Source organism: Octodon degus, unplaced genomic scaffold, assembly GCF_000260255.1.
Source record: "Octodon degus isolate 3935 unplaced genomic scaffold, OctDeg1.0 scaffold00045, whole genome shotgun sequence".
In the NCBI taxonomy this organism is placed as follows: Eukaryota; Metazoa; Chordata; class Mammalia; order Rodentia; family Octodontidae; genus Octodon; species Octodon degus.
In genome coordinates this window covers 8,580,445-8,586,637 of record NW_004524621.1, presented here as the reverse complement: position 1 = coordinate 8,586,637, position 6,193 = coordinate 8,580,445, and the positions used below count along the sequence as shown (strand labels likewise).

At 35.4% G+C, this 6,193-nt stretch overlaps 1 protein-coding gene and 1 pseudogene across 1 annotated transcript in view; both read left to right on the top strand.

Moving 5' to 3' along the window:
- Dcaf10 (DDB1 and CUL4 associated factor 10) overlaps positions 1-6,193 on the top strand; it is a 70,706-nt gene that overhangs the window by 40,507 nt on the left and 24,006 nt on the right. The window lies entirely within an intron of this gene.
- LOC105742256 lies at positions 3,201-4,359 on the top strand (annotated as a pseudogene).

Here is a 6,193-nt window from a genome sequence, read left to right as displayed (position 1 = left end):
ACAGATACAGCTCAGTAGTCCTGAGTTCTATTCCCAGTACCAAACTCCCCCCCAAAAGACAATGTACAATGTATTGATTATCAAAACTGTCCTATTAATCAGCTGTGAAACTGTCTCATTTATATTTATTTCTCAATAAAAAATAAAAAAGAATAAAGAAAAAAAGAGTTCAACTGATAATAAAGAAATGTTGGGGCTGGGAAGATAGCTCAGTGGAATAAGTGCTTGCCTGGCAAGTGGAAGGTCCTGAGTTTAATCCCTGGTACTTCAAGAAAGAAAGAAAGAAAGAAAGAAAGAAAGAAAGAAAGAAAGAAAGAAAGAAAGAAAGAAAGAGTTATCACATAAAGCAATTGTTAAAAAAAAAAAATAAACTAAGAGCAGAGTCAGCAAGATAGCTCCCCAGTGCTTGGGAGGCTGAAGATAAGAGGATCACTAGGACTGATCTGTATAGTGAGACCCTGTAGACCCTGTACTAAATACAAAAAAACCCCAAAAAACTCAGAGCAGTTTAGTTTCCACTGGTAATTAGAAGTTCCCGTGTTCAGAAACTTATACATTTACTTCCTAAGTAATTTTTGTATTAAAGAAGTCATAGTGAAACCATTAGACTGAAAATTGATGAGTTTGCTAAAAAAAAAAGAAAAAGGGGGAAAAAAACTGAGACATTCAGTGAAAATAGATGTACAGAATTTTAAAGATATAAAAGTAAAAAATACAATAAAGAGAATTTTTAAAAATATGGTCTTTGAGGGCAAGGAAGATGGTTTGGTGGTCTAAGTGCCTGTCTGGCAGGCACAAGGACCTGGGTTTGATCCCTAGTACCACATGCCATGTCAGCCACTGAAACCAGAGACAGGAGAATCACTATGAGTCTGAGCTGTGTGGCAAGACCCTGTACCAAATAAATAAGATTTAAAATATGGTCTTTGAAAAAACTAATTGCATAAGTCGTTCTTTGATAAGATTTGTCAAGAGAGGACATAAAAAGGGAGACAAAAAATAAGACCAGCTTTATATACTGTAGTTGAAAACTTTTATGAAAAAAAAAAAACCAAAACACTTTCACAAAACTGACCAAAGAATAAATGGACCTTAATATTTGTGATATTTATACACTATACACTGGTTCAGGCAAAGTATTTAAAAGCTTGAACTTTACCATACTAGTTGATAGTCACTGCCCTGAATCTCCCCTAGTACCCTCTCACTATCCAGACCCTTCTTCTAGAAATACCTCAGGATTGTCCCAAATTCCAGTAGCTGGATCTCTCTTAAACTGTAGTGCAATTCCAAGACCCTGTTCCAACATGCTGCCCACATCTTTTGTGACTGGCCAGTGTTGATACAAAATGGTGGTTATTTAAGTATTGCACACCACTCCTGCTGTAGACATTGAAGAATGAAAAGAATCATTTAAAACTTGTCTACTAATAAAAGCAGCCCTATAAGTTTCAAAAGGAACTTCTACCAAGTATTTCAAATAGCATAAAATGTTAATAAATCAGTTAGATTCTAATAAAAGGGAATTCTCAGTTCAGATAGGAAACTAGTATGAGCTAGATACCAATCTTTTTGTTTTTAATTTTTATTTATGTGTGTGTGTGTGTGTGTGTGTGTGGCCAGCTCAGCCCACCAGGGGGCGGGCTGGCTGGCATGTGGTGCTGGGGGATTGAACCGCGGTCCCTTTGCTTTATTAAGCTTGTTCTAAGTAGGTGCTTCAAAGGTAATATTAGACAAAAATGAAAATCTAACCTGTAATATGAATGTAGATGCAGATATTCTAAATGAAAGGAAATTAAATCCTCAAGATAATATCACAACCACCTTGATGTTATTTTAGAAATGGAAAGCTATCTTAGACATTCCTTTAATATAATTTAACTACATTAAACAGATAAATGAAGCTATTTGATTGTTTCAGTTGAGGAATACAATTCACTATTTAATCATAATGAAAAACAGAAAGGGGGCTGGTGATAAAGCTCAGCAAAACAGCACCTGCTTGGCAAGCACAAGGTCTGGAGTTTGATTCCAGGTACTAAAAATAAAATAAATAAATGCAAACAAAAAAGTGAGAAAAGGATTATAAAGGAATAATTATAAAGGAAGAATGTTACGGCATTTAATTAGACAATTTATTTTTTATTTTTTATTTTTTTTTTTTAATTTTTATTTATGTGTGTGTGTGTGTGTGTGTGTGTGGCCAGCTCAGCCCACCAGGGGGCGGGCTGGCTGGCATGTGGTGCTGGGGGATTGAACCGCGGTCCCTGTGCATTGCCAAGCTTGTTTCAAGTAGGTGCTTTAGACCACTGAGCCATCTCTCCAGCCCCTAATTAGACAATTTAAATACCTGAAGAGTCACAAATTGCTGAAACTGACTCAAGAATAAATAGAAAATCTGTAGACACACAAATCTTAGCAATTAAAGAAATTGAATTAGTAATTCAAAAATTGTTCCACAGCTGGGCATGGTGACACATGCCTGTAATCCTAGTACTGGCAGGGGTAGGGGAAGTGCATTGTGAGGAAGAATCAATGCTGGGAGTTTGAGGCCAGCCTGGGTTACATAGTGAGTTGAAGGCCAACCTGACCTGCATAACAAGTCTCTTGTCTCAAAAAGACAAAAAAAGAAAAAAAAATTTCTACAGTGAAAAAGCTGAGGTTCAGTGGTTTCACTAGTGAACTTTATTAATCATTTACATAAATAATAGCAATCCTTCACAAAAATTCCAGAAGATGGAAGAGGTGAGAATACTTCTCAATTGAGTTCTTTAAGACTAGTATTAACCCCCAAACCAGACAAATGTCGTAATAGAAAACTGCTTACCATTATCTCTGAAAAAGCATAAGTAATCTTTAAAAAAGATACAAGTCAAATCTAGCATCACACATGAAGGATTATGTGTAATAACCAAGTGGAATTTATTCTAGGACTGCAAGATTGGTTTAACTTCCAAAAAATTAATTAATATGACATAGTATATCAATAAAAATTTTTTTTAAAAAAGTGATTGGGCCAGGGACATAGCTTAGTGCAACAGTGCCTGCCTGGCAAGCACAAGGTCATGAGTTTGAGGCCCTGTATCAACAACAAGAAAAAAACCATGTGATTATCTGATGACAAAAATACACTTGACAAAATGAACAACCATTTGTTATAAATCTAAGAATAAAGAAGAACTTTCTTGAGGAGTGAGAGATTAATACATTCCTTCTAATATTGCTATGGAAGTGCAGTCGGGAGACAGGAGAGGAGAGAGGGAGGCAGACACAATGACACAGGGAGCGCTTCAGTCTGACTGTGAGGAGGGCAATGTAGTCTCCGTGCTGTGGAGACCTGCACTCAGGACAGTATTCTCTCCCTGAGCCTCTTCTCTCCTGCCCCAAGTACCCTTGCCTCCTAGGCCCCTTCTGTTCAGTACTGTGGGGTGAAGTGAAAGTAGGCCCCAGGGAGGGTGGTCACACTGAGGAACTGCAGTCTACCAAGATGATAGAAGTACTGACAACAACTGACTCCCAGAAACTGCTACATCAGCTGAATACCCTGCCGGAACAGGAGGCAAGATGTCAGCCAAAGGTCTGCAACTTGAGACTGATGGAATCTGCAGTTCATAATGTCCTCAGAATGACTTAAGACTAAGGGACTTTGAAGTAAAAGATACTCTTGGTCTAACTCAGCTCTTTGGCTTTGTTATGGAGATATTTTCTTTAGCTTGAATTTACTGGATGGATTGCTGTCTAAAATGAAGGTTAAGCTTACCTTGGGTATGTTGGACTGAGCTGCTTTCATTTGGCTGTAAAATCTATAGAAGAAAGATGCTACACTGACAACTGACTTGATCTGAGTAAATCAGTATAGCTTCACAGTTTAATTGTACATCTTGAGAATAAAAAAGATTTTATTGGAGAAAGATGTGTTGGAAAGTCAAAGCTACTATTGTCTTTCAGTTTCCACAACTGTTATTCACTCAATTAAGAGATCTTGACATCTGAAAGGAAAAATAGCCAAATTTTGGAAGACTAGAAGCTCAGTTTAAGGAATGTCACTGCAAGATCGTATTTTCTAAAGCAAAACCTTCTGTGTTGGCTTTTGCTGTCATTGTGCTGGAGAGCCAAGCACAGAAGAATGTAGAGTTAACAGGAATAGAATTCTTCAGAAACATTGCAGGATAAATTGCAGATCTGACTGTCTGACAAAAGCTTGTATCCAAGTGTTTAACTGAATATTCATCAAACAAGTATTCCAAACCAGATATTCAGATGTTGGAGTGGATTGTTTCTGGGTATACTGCACAGTAACTGAAACATAGTTACTATACAATAACTCACCTTCCAGCAATTCCTAAAGTGGTTTCTTAATTGGTTAATTTGATTGTTATTCTCTGTATAGAAAAAGTTATTTAATTTTCTTTTACAGTTGAAGTATACTGAAATATTCAAAATAAATCAACTGGACTTGGAATAGCAAAAGGAAAAACATGGCATCGCCAATCTAGTCAGCTAGCATTTGAAGGCATTTGCTGTATATAAGTTTCAGTACCCTAAGGAAAGGCATATAACATCCTCTTTAGTAATCTGAATTAATTAATTTTAGACACAGAATTTCATTGTAGTTTAGCTGGCTTTGAGTTCACTAAGTAACCCAGGCTGGCCTCAAAGTTGGCGTAATCCTCCTGCCTCAGCCTCCCAAGTGCTGGGATTACAGGTATGTACCACCACACCCATCTCTGAATTTTTAAGTAGTAATTTTTAAATTGTACATCTTGCTGTATGTAGCCCAAAAAAGCTCGATTAAAGGTATTAACAGGAACAAAAGTTTGATCCATATATGAACTAGTTTGAGAATGTTAACTTATAAGCAGAACATTATGAACTTGTGTATTATACCCAAAGAAAAAGTAATACAGAGCAATTAGTCTCTGTATTACTGAAAATTGGCAGTATGTCTCAACATACTGCTACTGCAGTTGAAATACTAGAAAGTAATTAGTAATGAAATAACTGGTAATCTGTTTTAAAAATATAAATTCAATGATTGTGCGTTCTTGGTGTCTATTTATTAGCTTACAGTAATGATTTATCTTTCCTTATTCAAAACTAAATGTTAACATTTAACAGATTTACAAATGGTTATGAAACAGGTACAAAAAAATTTACTTTTGACAGCTAGTAGTATTCAGACAAACTTCTGATAAATTGGGATTTTTTTGTTCTTTAATAAATAATATTATTGCAGCAATGAAAGAGTTCTTTGAAGCCTTTCTCTACAACTCTCAACTGTAGATTCCATAATGTTATAATGGATTTTAGTGAGTAAGCCTCCGAATATCATAACTAGATTACTGTGATGTTCTCCAATTTGGGAGAACTGTTTAAAATGTGCTATACAAGGGCCTGAGTTCAATCCCTGGTTCTGCCAAAAATTAAAAAAATAAGTAAATAAAAAATAAAAATATACTATAATAGATTGTTTCAATTTTAATTCAGGTGGGCAAGATAGCTCAGCGGTCTGAAGTGCCTGCTTAGGCAGCACAGGGACTGCAGTTTGACCCCCAGCAGGCACCATATGCTATACCAGTCCCATCCCCAGGGTGGGCAAAGCTGGCCACAAAAAAATATAAATAAATAAATAAATAAATAAATGATTTGAATTCATCTGTAAAGCTAAATGTAAAAATGTGAAATAATGCAAGCCTGAAAAGGTGAACTGTGAATAATTTCTAACATTAACCTAACTTTCTGTTGGATCAATATATTTAAATTGAAAATTGTAGCCTACTTAATCTAAATGTTAAGTTTTAAATTATGAGATTTACATCAAAACATACATTTTATACATGCACTTTTTAAAGGCATATTAAGGGTTATAGTCTAAATAATACAATGATTTCTTGGCACCCATGATGTAAGTAATGGATGATTCAGCATTGAGAATGTTACTGCTATATAGGAGTTACATTTAAAGATATTTTGTATTAGGCCAAAATGTAGACCAAGTAAGTGGCATATTCATTGAGCTATCTTTTAATATTTCTTCTAATAAACAGATGGTTTGTATTGATGATAAAATTTCTGTACAGAATCTACTTCCTCGACATAGTTCATTAAAAAACATGTTTTATTATATTGCATAATGTCAGTTATCACTCTGAAAACTGGCTTTCCCCTAACTTCTTCTTTTTTTTTTTTTTTA